We start from the raw sequence: 17963 nt of genomic DNA on the forward strand, positions 1-17963 counted from the left end.
TCTGATTATCTAAATCCTTTTTTTTATGGGAGATTTGTTGCTGTTTTTTAGGAAACGTAAATTATTACCGAAATAACGACATTTCTTGAATTTCTAGGCACTTCTTATTCAATTATCAAATAAAATTTATTTTTTATCATCCCCCCCCCTCCAAAATTTTAGTAATTAATGTTTTTTGTAATAACATCTGATTATCTAAATCCTTTTTTTTATGGGACTTGTTGGTGATTTTTAGGAAACAAAAATTATTATTTAGTTCACGAGATCTTTCACATTAGCTTTTAGAAAAAGAAGAAAGAATCTATTTTAGCTCTATTTTCTCCCTTTGCATGAATTATTATTAATGCATATGGCCAGAGATATAATATTTTTATAAAATTTGAAACTGCTTTTTAAAAGAAAGAAAAGCTTGCCCAGCATTATCCATTGCATGGATGCTATCTAGGGTGAGGAAACAAGATGACGTGGAAAAAAGAATAAAAATGAATGAAGAATAAAGAATAAAAAAACAAGATGACTGGAAAAAAGAAAAAAAAAATGACTGAGGAATAAAGAATAAAAAAAAAACAAGATGACTGGAAAAAAGAAAAAAAATGACTGAGGAATAAAGAATAAAGAATAAAAAAACAAGATGACTGGAAAAAAGAAAACGAGAAATAATTCCATTTAAACCTTTATAAAACAAAGGTTCTGATCCCCCTCTCCCCGGAAATTTTCCAATGGTGTTCATGATCTGCTCTAAAGTAAAATGACAGTTCATAAATTACAACTACTAACAGCAGTGAAGAATTGGTGGAACTCACCCAAACTGATTTTTTTTTCTTCTTCTTCTTCCAAAGATAAGACAACTGAATGTGAAAAATTGTATGAACCATAATATTTATTTTTTTTGTAGAGTAAGCTTATATATACTTTTGGTTTGACCAACTCAACCTCTTTGGTAACAGAAATACCCATTCAGTTGTGTAGCAGGCATTGTTGTCTGAGGGGTTACTCATCTTGCACCTTATGGAAGATGTCACAAACTATGCATTTGTGGAAAGCTCTATTGAATTTATGAATGCCATGAAACCCAGTTTGAAGACTTTATAGCTACTAACAGAAGGTGAAAGCAAGGCCTTCAAAACGGTATAATGTTTTCTAAACAATAGAAAACAATTAATAATCGCAATAATTGCATTCATAATAGCGAAAAGTAGCAATGACAATTAATAACTACTAGCACAAGATAAAAATAATAATAATAATGTTTTCTAAACAATATAATGTTTTCTAAACAATAGGATGTTTCTAAACAAAGGAAAACAATAGAAAACAGGTAATGATAGCAACAATGCCAAATAGTAACAATGACAACTAGTACTAGAACAAAGTGAAATATACTACTACTGCTAACAACTCACCGCAGTACCAAGCCGCCTGAGGCCATCACAGCTACGCACGCTCTACTTCCATCCCAATCTATTTAAAGCTTCTCTCTTTACGAAATCCCCCTCCCCCCTCCCCCTCAGGAAGTTCCCATTTCCTTTAAGTCTCTCTTTGTGACATCCTCCCACCCCAACCGCGGACGACTTGCTTTCCGTTTAGCCCTATACGGTTGGTCGAAAAGAACAATCTTCGGCAATTTGTCATCCTTCATCCGCTAAACGTGCCTTACAACTTTTCTCTCATTATAGCCCTAGAAAGTGGAATTGAACCACACTTTTCGTACAGCCTAATGTTTGAAATACGGTCAGTCAGCGGGGTATCCAGAACAATTCGTAGGTAATTTATCATAGGCAGCGCGATAGCGCTGCCTAAGTAAAGAACGATGTTGGCACAATGTATTATATATTTTTGGTCTTAGGCCAGGACATTTCGTATCGAAAAAGTTGTCGTAGAAACTTCGAAAAGGGCTCATTCAATTGGAAATGGGAGTGGCTTGTGCCCTTTTTAATAGTTGAAAAAGATTGGAAGCAACTAACACCCCTTCCACACCCACCTTTTGCCGAAACAAATCCAATCAAAATTTTGAGATTGCTATTTTGTTCAGCGTAGTTGATTTCCAGATAGAAATTATGTTTTTGAGGAGGGTACTCCCCCAGAGCCCTCAGGGCAAGGGTTGTAAGTTGTGCCCTGGGGGCATAAAATTTTTTTCATAGGAAGTGTTGTCGTAAAAACTTCAAAAAAGGCTCGTTCGATCGGAAATTCAATGGGCCAGTACCCTTTTTAATAGTCGAAAGTGATTGGAGGGCAACTAACCCCCCTCTCACGTCCACCTTTTCCCAAACACATCCAATCTAAATTTTGAGATAGCCATTTTGTTCAACGTTGTTGAAAGCTCTGGAAATTAGGTCTTTTAGGATGATAACCTCCCCCCCCCCACAGCCCTCAGGGTAAGGGTTGTAACTTATACCCTTGGGGCATATAAGGTTTTTATAGATAGTGATGTTGTAGAAACTTCAAAAAGGGGTCATTCGATTGGAAATTCGAAGGGCTTGTGCCCTTTTTAATAGCCGAAAGTGATTGGGGGATAACTAACACCCCTCTCATACCCACCATTTCCCCAAATACGTTCAGTCAAAATTTTGAGATAGCCATTTTGTTCAACGTAGCTAAAAAGTCTGGTAATTATGTTTTTGAGGATGACACTCCCACCACAGCCCTCAGGGCAAGGGTTGTAAGTTATGCCCTTGGGGTATATAAGGTTTTTTTTATTATAGAAAGCGTTCTCGTAGAAACTTCAAAAAAGAATCATTCGATTGCAAATTGATACAACTAGTGCCCTTTTTATTAGTCGAAAGTGATTGGATGGCAAGTAACCCACCTCTCACATCCATTATTTCCCCAAACACATCCAATCAATTTTTTTGGATAGCCATTTTGTTCAACGTAGTTGAAAGGTTCGGAAATTTTGTCTCTGAGGATGACAACCCCCCCTCAGCACTCATATCAAGGGTTGTAAATTATGCCCTGGGCCATATAAGGTTTTTGTAGAAATTGTTGTCGTAGAAACTTCAAAAAGGGCTCATTCGATTGGAAATTGAAAGGGCTAGTACCCTTTTTAATAGTCGAAAGTGATTGGATGGTAACTAACCCTCCTGTCACGCCCACCTTTTCCCAAAACACATCCAATTAAAATTTTGAGATAGTAATTTTCTTCAACTTAGTTGAAAGTTCTGGACCTTAGGGATTCGTGGGTGACACCCCCCCTCTCCAAGCCCTCCGGACCCGGGGTATAAGTTATGCCGTGGGGGCATATAAGTTTTTATTAAAAGCTTTGTCGGAGAAACTTCAAAAAGGGCTCGTTCGATTGAAAACTGAAAGGGCTAATGCCCTTTTTAATAGTCGGAAGTGACTGGAGGGCAACTACCCTCCTCTCACGCCCACTATTTCCCCAAACAGATACAATCAAAATTTTGAGATAGCAATTGTATTCAACGTAGTTGAAAGTTCTGACAATTAGGTCTTTGAGGATGACATGAGATAGTCATTTTGTTCAACGTAGTTGAAAGGTCCGGAAATTTTGTCTTTGAGGATGACAACCCCCTCACAGCCCTCATGTCAAGGGTTGTAAGTTATGCCCTAGGGCTATAAGGTTTTCATAGAAATTGTTGTCGTAGACTCTTCAAAAAGGGCTCATTCGATTGGAAATTGAAAGGGCCCCTTTTAATAGTCGGAAGTGATTGGAGGGCAACTAGCTCTCCTCTCACGCCCACCATTTCCCCATACACATCCAATCAAAATTTTGAGAAAGTAATTTTCTTCAAAGTAGTTGAAAATTCTGGAAATTAGGTCTTCGGGGATGAAGACCCCCCAGCCCTCAGGGCATGGGCTGTAACTTATGCCCGGGGGCATATAATGTTTTTATTGAAAGCTAAAAACTTCAAATAGGGCTCATTCGATTGGAAATTGAAAGGGCTAGTGCGCTTTTGAATATTTGGAAGTGATTGGAGAGCAACTAACGCCCCTCTCACGCCCACTATTTCCCCAAATATATCCAATCAAAATTTTGAGATCGCAATTATCTTCAACGTAGTTGAAAGTTCTGAAAATTAGATCTTCTAGGATGAAATCCCCCCTCCAGCCCTCAAGTCAAGGGTTGTAACTTATGCCCTGGGGGCATATAAGGTTCTTGTTGAAAGCGCTATCGTAGAAACTTCAAAAGGGCTCATTCGATTAGAAATTAAAAGGGCTAGTGGCTTTTTTAATAGTTGAAAGTGATTGGAGAGCACCTAACGCCCCTCTCACGCCCACCATTTCCCCAAAAATATCCAATCAAAATTTTGAAATATATCCATTTTGTTTAACGTAGTTGAAAGTTCTGGAAATTAGATGTTTGAGGATGACACGCCCTCACAGCCCTAAGGGCAAGGGTTGTAATTTATGCCCTTTGGGCATATAAGGTGTTTATAGAAAGGGTTGTCGTAGAAACTCAAAAAGGACTCATTCGATTGGAAATTGAAAGGCCTAGTGTCCCTTTTAACAGTCGAAAGTTATTGGAAGGCTTGACATTTTTTATAGTAAACATCAATGTGGGTACAATGTATTATTGTTTTTTTTTTTTTTTTTTTTTTTTTTTTTTTTTTTAGAACAGGGCACTTCGTATCGAAGGAGTTGTCTTAGAAACTTCGAAAAGGGCTTATTCGATTTGAAACAGAAAGGGCTAAAAATGGCTAATAGTCGAAAGTGATTGGAATCCAAATAGTCCCCCTACCACGCCCACCCACCCATTTGCCTTTTATGTTTAAAAACTAAATGTTGCCTTAACATTAAATCAAAATGCACTGTGTTAATGCTAATTCCCAATATGACCTCTCAGCAATATCCCAAAAACGGCTGAGGGTATTATGTTCAAACTTTCGTGGCTACTTCTGCTCTTAAAATTTAACCAAATCAAAATACTACTACTACTACTTCTAACAACTCACCGCAGCACCAAGCCCCCTGAGGCCAACACTGTTACGCACGATCCTCTTCCCCCCCCCCAATCTATTTAAAGCCTCCCTTTTAACAGCCGCCCACGAAGTTCCTATTTCCTTTAAATCTTTCTTCATGAAGACCTCCCACCCCAGACGGGGACGACCTGCTTTCCGTTTAGCCCTAGACGGTTGGCTGAAAAGAACAATCTTCGGCAATATGTCATCATTCATCCGCACAACGTGCCCTAGCCACCTCAGCCTTTCTTTCATTATGGCCCTAGAGAGCGGTATCAAAATAGCGTAAGTATATCCAAGCTATAAAAGAAAGTAAACAGATTTTTTGCGAATGGTATCAAGTTCTTTTCTAAACAATAGAAAAAATAGAAAACAATAATAATAAAAATGACAATTATGACAGCTAAATGTTGCTAATAACATTAATTTGGGCAACAGTATAAGTGGGGATACTTGTATATACAAAGACAAATGTCATACACTACATATATTTCATTTACATATACCTACTACATTTACATTTATGCCATACTTCTAGGATTTTGTAAATCTTTTAATTAGGGATGTTTTCGATCATCAGAACTTTCACCGTAGCCCAAAGAACACTGGACTTACTGTCGTTTTTCATTTAATGGTGACAGATTGAGCTGTATTTTATGTCGGAAAGAGATAAAACAAACTGCGGCTGGGTGCCAGTTGGGCTTGGTCAGGGATCAATCTTCATTATTCTTTTGTGTTTTCATTAAGAATAACTAGCTGCCCCTATATTTATTAAAATAAATTTTTTATTGCTTCATTAAAAAAATCCTTGCCCTTGTTCTTTATGTTTCCAAGAATCCAAAATCAGTGAAAATTCTCTTATTTTTTACGTCATTTATCTAAAAGCTCTGATGTATGGTGGTAGTTTTTATGATCAATAAATCCTCAGGTGTTTCATGCTTTATAACACTATTTTATTATTTAGTAAACGGTTTTCAAAGAAAATAGCCATTGGATTGGCCCTCTCCAGTGCTGGTGATGCGTTTTTAGTTTGGCCAGATTTGTTCCTACCTGGTATGCTGGCTTTTTCTCTGGCACATATGGTTTATATATCCAATTTTGGATGGAGGCCACTGTTTCCCAAACCCGGGGCCCTATTTTACTTTTTAGTATTTATAAGTATACTTTCAACTTCTTTCTCAGTGTCTGGGGAATCGTTTCTGTTTTGTGTCGGACGAACCAGTGCTAGTTTTTTTTGTGTCTTCCACCTAGTGTAGCCTAAAACTGAAGTAATTTACCCTAAGAAGAAAGAATTAACTTCACTCCATTTACATAATGGACTCTTCCATAATGAACAAGTCCCCTTTTTCCTCTTTGCATAATTTTATAATAATGTTTGTGACCAGAGGTATAGTGTTTGTATTAAATTTTGAAACTGTTTTATAAAAGAAAGAAAATAATTGATAAGGTGAAATAATTCATTATTATTTTATTTTTTATGTTTTTAATGTTATTTTGTTCTGTTTGTGAACAGCTTTTGTAATCTCGCAATGGTCTAATCAGTGTTATTTCGATTAATAATATTTCATCAGCCAAACAGTAAACAATAACATCATAATGAAAAATGAAAAGTCAGTAAAAGTAACTGAAATGACAAAAAATAATGAATAAATAAAGTAAATCCTCAATAAACGGCTACACAGTATATACAATATTTATTGTATATTGTTTTCATCATAACTGACATCGTTTCTCTTTAGTTCATCATTGCCGACTCTTTTGTGATCACAACCATCTGTAGGAACTTAGGACTTCAGGGAACCCTGGTTGAGAAACCCTTTGTTATATGTTATTCATTCAGTTTTAGACTGGAATATTTTTGCTTGTTGATGAAATACTGATAGTTTTGTTGATTAACTGTATAAAGGAAATATTTGAGAAACACCATAAGTTAGACAACGTTACAAATAAGTTATATCATAAGAAACACCATAAGTTATACCCCATAAGAAGTTATACCCAATAAGGTTATACAACGTTAGAACACCATAAGTTATAAGAAACACCATAATTTATACAACGTTAGAACACCATAAGTTATAAGAAACACAATAAGTTATACAAAGTTATACAACGTTAGTTTGGATTCTTATTGATGTATCAGTCATCTGATTGTAAACTAAATGAAATGTCATTCTGTTTTATACTCATATTTGGCGTAAGCTGGACGCAGGTTGACATATTGGACATAATTCGATATGTTGGACGTAGATTAAATACTGGATCTAGGTTGAATGTAGAATGTGTGATTAAATATATGTATTTTAATATTGGTTTGTCAGGATAGCTGATTAGCAGTGAAAAATATCTACATTGGCCTGTGAGCAAATGCTCGTCATTTATTGAACGAATAACTGAGCATTTTTTTTTTCATTTCAGGTATTAACAGCCGTTTCATCTTTGGAAAAGGGTAACCCCCAGATTTCCCTTTCTCCCGTAGATTAAAAGAAAATACATTTTTTGGGGCATTTTAGCTGAAAAATGTTTTTTTTTGTGTTTTCGTTGAAAAAGACAAAGTTTTGCTCGCCCCCTAAATGATTAATTAGATTTCTTTCCCCGAAAGTTCCACCAGTTGACGCCACTGTGTGTTAATCCTAATTATTATTAGTATTTTACCAAATATCAATATTGGTGCACTAAGCAATAAAATTCTTTAGTATTAAATTCAAAAAAGTAAAAATAAAGGACCAGATTCCTTCGTGAACAGCTTTTTTATCTCTCCATTGTCTAATCAGTGTTACTTTCAATTAATTACATTGCATCAGCCATACAGTAGTAAAATATTAAGAAATATGTTCTGTTTGGATTATGCATTTGATTGCATAATACATGCGTTTCAATATGAGGTTGGATGCTTTCTGCAAAGTTAAAATCACTTTTTGGGTAGAGGTCATGTGGTCAAAATTGGAAGTAAACGACATAGTATATCGTTAATGTCACGCCTAAAACCGTATTTTCTCATCTCTGGTTTTCAATTTCACATTCATATTTCAAATTCCATTTCCTATTTATCCATTTCTTATTTCCCATTTTCACATCGTATATCCCTTTTGCCATTTTTCCGTTTCCCGTTTCACATCCCATTTTCATTTCCCCGTTTTCCGATATCTGAGATAAGTGCCGAAAGCCGTTGGCTATTCTATTACCAAAGGGACGATCAGCAGGGCTAAGCATGTTTAGTCAAAGTTTAATCTTCTTGATCTACTTTATTGATTAAATATGTTTTGTTTGGATTATGCATTTGATTGCACAATATATGCGTTTCAATATGAGTATACTTTAGTAGTGGCTAGTCAAGATAGATAATTGAGAATATTCATTAAGTTCAGTGTTAACCCATCAAAAGTTACGAGCTTGGGAAAATACTAAGTGAAATAACAAATTGAATTAGTTTATGAAGAGCTTATTTATCACTGAGTAATATCACTCCATTGTCATGCTATTTTCAAAAAAAGGCATCATAAAAAAAAATCGAAATTCTTAAGCTCTTTAATGCTGTTGTTTATTATAGCTACTAATATAATTGCTGCTGATGTAATGTGTGTTGTCAAATGCGAAACAACACAATTATGATTTTTTTAAATACGTTCAAACATGTTTTTAGTATGTATATATTCCCAAATCTATGGAAAGAAGAAGAGGCTTGGATTTGAAGAGACAGTTCTTCTCCTTCTTCTTAAAAAAACGGACCTCTTGGTGCAAGTCCATTTAGTCTTACTCATTAAGGAGGTAGGAATGTAATGTGCCACATCATCATGATGCTTTTTTTTTGGGTAGCAGTTTTTCTTGAACAAATCTTCCTCTTCAGTTATAAATGTGGAAATGAGATTAAAGCCAATTTGGGATTTCATTTTTTATTAATTTTCTTATACACCTGTATTTGATGATACCAATGGTACTAACTAATGATGCTTTCTAGAAAGTATGCCTTAGAATGTCTCTAGAAGACACTAAATGGTAAGAACTCAAAAAAGGCTAAGCAAATCTTTTTTGGAGTCTGCTGGTCCAATTTCAGACATTGTGGCTATCTTAAAGTTAAAGGAATTAGGAAAATAGCGCTCCTTGTGCATGTTGTGCTGTAAATACTTCGAAGCCTCAGTCTGTCGCTTATGTATGGAAGGGGAGGCGCATTCTAATTTCCTTAAACTAAATATGGCTGAGAATGACTTGGAATTAGGGTAGAACCATTTCGTTGAAGACTATTTAGGGAGAAATGGACAGTGTATATGTCAAAGTATTCTATTTCAGTTTCATATTGCATCGCAGGGAGAGTGACAAGGATCTTATCTTCTTAGGTGGGTGGTGAAGATCCCGTCAATTTGTTTCTAGGAACAAAATAATTGCTGCAATCTCGGCAGAGAGGATGTCAAGAGCTGGGGAGTCTTTCTGCGGCTATCATCTTTCATTTGGGGAGGAAAGTAGCATAGCTTACGGAATTGTCTGGTTTAGATTAAGGCTTAGTTTTTTATTGTCTTGAGCTTGTTTTATTGGTGGTTGAGCGATTGCCATTCATCATAATATAATGTTCTATTTGTGGTCACATGTATTGCTCATAGAATTGGATTAGAACTTCATCGCTATAACCCCAGGGAGTGTTCATTTTCTGATAGTATTTTGCTGTTAAGTCTTGCATCTTTTGATTTTCCGTTCCATGGTTATTCGTAGGTATCGTGTATAGATTAGGTATGTGATGATAGAGTGCTTTAGCGGGATACTCATTTCTTCGTGCTTACGCTTTTTATGGAAGAAGACAATTGTAGATTTACCAGAAGAAATGGAGAGTATTCAAAGACGAAAGGCTCTCCACAAACTTCACATCTTGTAGCTTGGTCTTCATATATGAAATGTTTTGCCTGCTGCTTAGATTGTTATATCATAAACATGTTCAGTTTTTTTCAGCTTTCGTTTTAAGGTCCTGCAAGAATAATGCAAACAGAGTGGAGCTCAGTACTGCTCCTTGTCTGTTAGACTTTTGCTATCTTTCAACGGTTTCTGATCGACTGGCTTGGACTTTAAAAGCTCTATTCTGCAAGAAATCCATAGTTTTTTTTCTGAAAAACTCTTTGCTGTCGATCTCTTGCTTAAACTTTCCCCATCTATGTTACTGCAAACTCCATCGAAATCTAAGAACGCTCTCTTCAGATCCAGGTCCTCAATGGAATTCACAAATAGCCGTTGTCAATTGCAACATCGCATCCATGGCTGAGTGAAGTCGAAGGAATTGGCACTGAGTCTCAGGGAGGTTGTTTTGGATTTTCCTTTTTTCAGTGTAGGATATATGTTTTCCAAGTGTCTGGCAATTTTTATCGATCAACTAAATATTGTATACTTTTAAGAGAAATAGAAGAAAGATTGCCACAGTGGATGGATCCCATCAAAACTGGGGAGACTTCTAGGTTCTTGTTCAGCAATCTCATGGTGTAACTTTGTTAAAAGTTGCTTCTAAGGATTGACGAAATTTGAATTAGCTTTTGATCTTCTGGAATTGTGGGGGCTCTGGTACTCACCATTGTTAAGTTTCTCATCAAAATTGTCGTCCAGGAACGCAGCTTTGCCTTTGCTTGGTTTAAGTTTTGTGCTGCCAAATATAACAAGGTACCGTGGAAGTTTTTTTTTACCTTTACCGTTGATTTTTTCATGAATTTATGGATAGTTGAAGATGGGGTATCTCTGCGAATGCTCGATCTAAATTCTAGCCAAGTCCTCTTTTTGGCTCGAGAAGAAAATCATTTGAGCCTCGGGTCATTTCAGTGTATGTCCATTATCCATTTGGATTAAGTATACTGAATCAATGATCTGGTAGAACATAACGCACCAAGTAAGAATGATAGTCAAGCGAATGTTTCACATCAAGTTCTAAAAGCGGTGATTACTAAAATAAAAATAAAAACGGTTTAAAAATAGCTTATTTATTGCTATAATGTAGCTAAGTCGTTAGAAAAAATGTTGCAGTCACAAAAAAAAAATCCTGAAGCTTTTTAGTGTGATTTTTCATTGCAACTGTTATAATAAATTAACTTGTTTTTAATATCTATATAGCATTTGAATTTCGGTATCCCTATGAAAATTCAAATAGATTGGGGTGAAGAGGAAGTGTACATTGCTGTATTGACCTCATACGGATTGGTGCTGCAGTGTATTGTTAATAGTGTCCTTGTGTTATGCGGGTATTAAAAAAAGTGCAGCCCGAAAGAGAATATATACTGAAGAAAGTTTGTCTTAATATTATTTTAGTATATATACTTTGATTTATTTTGGCATTCGTACAAATTTTCTTTAGATTTGTTATGGCCATCCTTGTTTTTTCTCTTTTTTTATAAATTACTTGGAGGAATAGGCAACATTTGCCTAGTAGTGACTGGATTTAGTCAGCAACTCACTGTTTATGATTAAATTTCACAGTAATGGTAATAGGAAAGGAAAATCATAAAAATGTGGATTAAAAGTTTAACGAAATGGATTATGTCAATTGCGGTCAATGTGTGCGTCAGTGTTTTTTCTCTTCGATGTTATGAGAAAATGCTTTCTTATTTTTATTTCTTATATTTTGTTACGCTTCTTACGATTGGTTTTCCATATAGATAACTGTCGTATTTTGAAGTAAGTTTGTTTTTATTCAGTACAAGGAATTTGATTGGGGTTTTCCTAATACATGAGTCATGCATTGTTATTCTTCTACCCCCTCCTCAACCTTTGAAACAGGAAGACAATAAAAATCTAAACAAATAAGAAATACTAAAATTTTATTTTCGGTATAAACACGTTCATTGTAGTACTTGCCATCAGTGGAAAACTTCCTGGTAGCGCTTATGATATTTCTTAGATATGATTAGTTTATGCTAAAAGTATGGTGTATCCAACACTGTTCAAACAACATAATAAGATTTAAAGAAGGTTTCTCCGGGAGTCAAATTAAAGGGACAGTTATAATTTATAATAGATGTGTTGGAATCATCTATTCACATAAACCTTTAAAAATTCATTTAGCACACCTCAACTAAAATCCGATACTGCTTGGTCTTTCCCGAGCTAATTTATTTTGATTATCATACTTAAACCTTTGCCACATCTTAAGTAATGGTGTCAATTGAAGGGGGATAGAATCGTCCCCCCTGTTTGTGTTATTAAGGCATAATGTGTCTTATTATGTTTATTTGTTATTGTTGTGTTATTATGTTATGGTAATTTATTATCATGTTTGTTTTTACTAATGTTTTTTTTTCTGTACTGGCTTAAGAGGCTTTTGCAGCAATAAATCAATCCATTTTGAATATTTTCTTTTTTCAGTTATTTACATTTTGGCAACCAGACTTAATGGTGTTTTTATTTCTGATGTTCCTGCATATGGTCTGTTACTTACCACAATGGGTTGGCGTGCTACCGCTAGGTATTTAACATAACCCAGCAGATGGAGGCTTATATCAGCCCTCGGATCAGTGTTTTTCCTTTTATCAGACACCGTTTTGGGAGTTAACAAATTTTTAACGTCGATTCCCTATGGAGGGTTCGTATTTTTGTTTTTTGACAAATATAACAAAATACTGACATTGAATTCAGAAAAAAAAAGTCAAATTCTGGTTTTTATGTGAATTGGTTTATTTAGGCTTTTCTTAAGAACTATAATGCTTAGAAATTGAAGAAATAGAAGAAATGATTACATGTAAAACTTATAAAGATCTCACTTGATAAAGAACAAACTTGAAAATGATAAAGATTAACCGATCATTTTGGTTCGCTAAAAATTAATAGAATTTTAAAAACTTCTGACGAAATTTTTGATTAGTTGAGATAGAATAGAACAAAAATGGTTTTATGGTAATATTTTTTAAAATGAGTTAAAATAATGTATGTTCGATTCCGAATTAAAAAAAAAGCAAGTCACAGGTGTTAATGGAAATTAATTCGAGAATTTTTTTTTTCAATTAATTATATTGCTAACTAGTTGAATGAATTTATAAAAATGATTACAAACAAAACTTGACAAAGAGTAGTTTCAAAATGATCATTTTGACTCGCTGAAAAAAATTGTACTTTTTAACATTTTTTAACAAAAAAAAACTATTTCAATTGAAAAAAAAATGAGTTAGAATTATATTTATTTGAATTGTATACGTAAAATTTTGCCATATGCTGACACTGAATGAGAACAAAACACATGTTTTAATCCAAATTAACTTTTTTCTCAATTAAGTATATTGCTAACTAATTGAAGGAATTTGTAAGAATGATCAAAGAGTATGGGTCATGAATATGAGATAGTTAATATGTCAGGAACTGAGATCAGATACTTATTATTACCCTAGTTTTACCAATTACACTAATTAAATTAATTATTCTTATATTAATTATGACCAGATTTAGCCAGAAGTGAAAATGAGATCTGTTCTGAAGCTATTAGTTTCTAAAACAAAATAAAAAGCATGAAGTAAAAAAGTATTGCTGATGTCAGTCTTGCATTTGTCTTACTTTTCTTTTTTTTTAAAGAAAAATTTTCCGTTGATTTTGAATTGAAGTTATGAAGTATTTTGCAGTAGGTTGCATCAAGACATGGCTAATTGTAGACAGAGAAAAGCCAAGACAGGTAGTCCAAGTAATTGAGAGGCAAATGTTTAAATGGCTGGGGCATGGGTAAATGGCGGGAGTATGCATCACTCTTATTGGACACATACTTGTTTGTTAGTTTTTGGAAAGGCATGCCTGCCTAAAGTCTCAGGCATGTTGACCAAGAATTTTAAATTGACATAAGACCGTTAGATTACCTGTAATGAGAGGCAAACAAGGCACCCCCGCCTATGGTCTTAAGAAGGTTGACCAAGAATATAGAATTGACATAGGACCATTAATTTGCTTGAAACAACAGGCAAACTATCGTTTAAGCCATCTTTATCTTTCAAATAGTACCTATTCGTTGCCTAAATTCAGCCCCACATTCTGAGAAAATTTAAATTTTTCACAAATTTTCCCAATTTTTGGGTCACTTGCCCGAGACTCTCGGCTGCTGGTCGTCTTTATTTCAACTCTTATATGTTACCAATACTCTTTGAGAATGATTACAAACAGAACTTGACAAACAGTATTTTTGAAATGATTATTTTAGCTCGCTGAAAAATACCGGAATTTTAAGCAATTTTTTTTTCAAGCAATTTCCTTGAAAGACATGGTCACTTTTAATCAGACATACAAGCCAAGCTTCACATAGTGACCTTGCTTCGCTGTTTTGGCTTCGTAGAATTGCCGTCTTCTATCGTTATAGATTATATATACAGACGTCTTCTATCATTGTCAATCACCAGAAAAATTACCGTCTTCTATCAAAGCTTGGCTTCACCATATAATTCCAAAGTATATTATTTCTTATGCATTTAAGGCGTTAGTTATATCTGTACCACGGAAACTTTTATTCGTTCTGTTTGTTTTGTTTTTTTTGTCTTTCTTTCTTTTGTGTTTCTGTTCTTTTTCTTTTTTTTAGGGATGCGTTGGCATGTTGTTTCAGGTCCAGTAGATCCGAAAAAAGGGGGAAAGCACCTCCGAAAGTGCCATTGAACTCGATGAAAATTGCACCATCAGAGAACCTTTCGGCAATCAGAGAACCTTTTTTCTGAGTTTTCAAGCCCCTATCTACAAAATCGCGAAATTTTGTTTTTTATTTTTATTTTGAAGAATGATCATGGAAATGGAAAGGTCTAGTACACTTTTGGAGTAGCAAAAAAATTGTATCATAACAGGGTGGTGTTTTCTGGCATTTAGTGGCACAAAACAACAGTTTTACCACAACGAGGAAGAAAAAGGTATCGACTAAAAATTCTGACATAGCAAATAGGTTTAAACTTTTTAAAATTATATTCTGGGCTTCCCAGCTTCAGAGGCAGTATACGGTTGAGAGGAGGAATGTGCCTGAAGGGTAAAAAAGAATAATCTTATTGCTCAAATTCGTTCTTTCCTTGAACCTTCAAATGAATACAGAAAATTTTCTAAGGGGGGGGTGAAATGAATCTAGAATCTGCAGACATTCACGGGAATAGTTTAGGATTGAGCCTGATTAAGCCAGGTCCAAAAAGGGGAAAACTCCTCAAAAGGGACATTGATCTCGATGAAAATTGCACCATCAAGTTCGGCAAATTAGAGAACCTTTTTTCAAGAGTTTTTAAGCCCCTATCTACAAAATCACGAAATTTTGTATTTTTCCCGCTTGAAGAATGATCATGGAAATTAAAAGGTCTAGTACACTTTTGGAGCAGCAAAATAGATTGTGCCACAACAGGGTGGTGTTTTCTGGGATTTGGTGACTAAAAACAACAATTTCGCCACAATGAGGAAAAAAAAGATATCGATTAAAAATTCTCATATAGCAAATCGGTTTAAAATCATAAAAATAATGATATTTAAGCATCTCAGTTTCAGAGGCAATATACGATGGATAGGAGGAATGGGCATGAAGGGTAAAAATGTGTAACCTTATTCTCATTTTTTTTTCCTTTCTTTGAACCTTCAAATAAATAAAGAATTTTTTCTGAGGGGGGGGTCGAAGTGAATCTATAATCTCTCTTCATTCACTTGTATAGTTTGGGATTAAGCCTGTAGTTTGGGGACTAGCTTTCTCTAGTTGCAGATTTTTTTTCTGTTCTTCAAGAGACACTATATTCTTATACACAGCTGTACAAATTTTGGAGTGCTGGGGGAGGGGCAATATGAGTGCTGCTAGGAAATTTCTCAGAAGAAGGTTACGAGTACTAGCAGGACCTTTGTTTTAATCGGCATTTGAAGGGGAATATTTCTCTCTTTTTTTACCATAAACACTTTTATAATGCCATCTTAGTTTCAAGGGGGTATTGACAACCCCCTACCCCCTTCTTATGTCCTTTGGAGACATCCTTATGAAAACATATATCTTAGAAGAATTCATCTTGAAAATTATGGAATTTGCTGTCCTATACTCATTTTTGATATTTTAGACTCCTCCCCCTCCAAATTCTATAACGAACTTGAGCTATTCCATTTCTTAAGAAGGTTGTCTTCTCCTCATCTCCTAATTTATACGCTAAAGGTTGACCTTATGTCCTTATTGTTTTAAGAACAATTGGTCAAGCAGTTTAGCTTAGCTTAGCACTAAAAGATTTTAGTGCTAGAAGATTGTGCTAAGCTAAAAGATTTTAGCTTAGCACTATAAAACTTTAAACTAAAGAATGGGACTGTGGTGGAGACAGCCTCCTCATATTTGGAATAAATTCTGTTCATTTTAACTTTTAGTGTTGCTCTTTCTTTTTATTTAGAAATAACCGTTTTTTAAATCAATTTGACAATCTCCTAAATTGACCGTTTTTTTCTTGAATCATCGTTACATAAGAGTCAAATTAAAAACGAACATTAATTATCTTGTAAATGAGAGGGGGCTACTGTCCCCTTAACTGCCTACTTTTTGGGAAAGTTCCCCCTCCCCTTCTTACTAGCTATGCTTTTTATTTTAAAATGCTGTTAATTAAGCATTTGTTAACTTTAGGATGGTTTTAAAGCTTGGATTTTACTTCTAGATTTTGATTTACAATACCATTTTAAAATTTCAGTTTTGGTTGCACTGCTTGAAATTCTGAAAATAGCTTAATCTCTTCTGTAGTGCTTGAGAAACTGGCACAAATACGTATTTAAGTGACGAAAGACTATTTTTTACTGCATTTTGACTGGTTTAAGAAGTGTGTATTTCGTTTGATCAATCAGTAGCCCTTTTATGTTAGGATGTTCAGTTCAGAAAAGACTTTAAATCAGCGGTAAATACGGTTCCAACAATTACCCAAGGCTCCTCTTCCTGTCCAAAATTTACCAATTACCAATTACCCAAGACTTCTCTCCCTCTCCAACATTTACGCTTTGTCCGAGCTAAGCCAATGGATAATTTGTTTACTCCCTTTTTTAGTTCATGGTAATGACGACTTATTATGGAGCTCAGTTATGCATATCACTTGGCACCTTTGAAGCAGTGCTGAAGAAGCAGAAGTAGTACTGCTTACTATATTTTTAAGAAGCAGCCTCATTCTAGAAGAAGTTTAATTTTGTTTTTTCCTTGTTGACGTTTGATCATTTTGCTGGTTTTTATCATTAAATTTTATGGGTAGTCTTTGTGAAATTATGGGTTGTCTGTATGGTTGGTATTATGGCATTAGGTTGATAGTTTAAATGGTAGTAGTAGTAGTAAGTAATCGGATTAACGACGCTTCTTAACTACTAAGGTCCCTGTGCCGGCCCTGCAGTGTGTTGCTACCTCCAGGTTCGATATCTGGATCTCCATGGTTCGATCTCCATGGTTTGATCTGTGGATATCCAAAGTTCGACCTCTGTGTTCGATCTCTGGATTACCAAGCTAAGCTCAAACCCACAGCGTCATGTCAGGACTAGTTTGCATATTATGGGTAATCTAGAGGTCATAACAAAAGTTCAAGTTTTCCTTTTTTGTGTAAAGCGCGTTTTAGAAAAAGAGCTGTGGGAGTTCTCACGAGAGTTGAAGATCAACAAAGTTTTAGCTACTGTTTTGTCAGACTCAGAGTTTATGTCAGAGAAGATTTTCTAAAGTGGCTCCATCAAGCATTTTTTTTTTTTCAGAGTTAGTTAATGCTTTCGAGTGGAAAGATATGTCCAAGCAATCGCCGAGCGGTTTCAATTAAATCCCGAAAGTGATTAACATCGGTGGCGGTTCCTTGGCCGGTTTGCAAAATATTTTTCTACAATAATTAATATGAAAATATAGAAATTCGAAAAAGAGGATTTTCCCATGGATTGGAAAGTGCTACCATCTACCTCTCCAAGCCAATTCAGCTTCTGATTCTGTTCACTTTGCGATTCAATTTTTTTTCTTTTTGTCTTTGGAGATGAAGTAGAGGAGTGGTGTCAGGCAGGCACTAGCCCTTTGAATTTCCAGTCGAATGAGCCTTTTTTTGAAGTTTCTACGACAACGCTTTCTATAAAAAATCTTATATACCCCCAGGGCATAACTTCAACCCTTGCCCTGAGGGCTGTAGG

General features: G+C 35.1%; 1 pseudogene; it reads left to right on the forward strand.

Moving 5' to 3' along the window:
* Positions 1–5016: 5016 nt before the first annotated feature.
* Positions 5017–17342, forward strand: LOC148955908 (lysoplasmalogenase TMEM86A-like; annotated as a pseudogene).
* Positions 17343–17963: the final 621 nt, after the last annotated feature.

The sequence above is a fragment of the Artemia sp. Qi Xiang Cuo genome, chromosome 1 (genome assembly GCF_049724085.1).
Source record: "Artemia sp. Qi Xiang Cuo chromosome 1, ASM4972408v1, whole genome shotgun sequence".
NCBI classification, from domain to species: Eukaryota; Metazoa; Arthropoda; class Branchiopoda; order Anostraca; family Artemiidae; genus Artemia; species Artemia sp. Qi Xiang Cuo.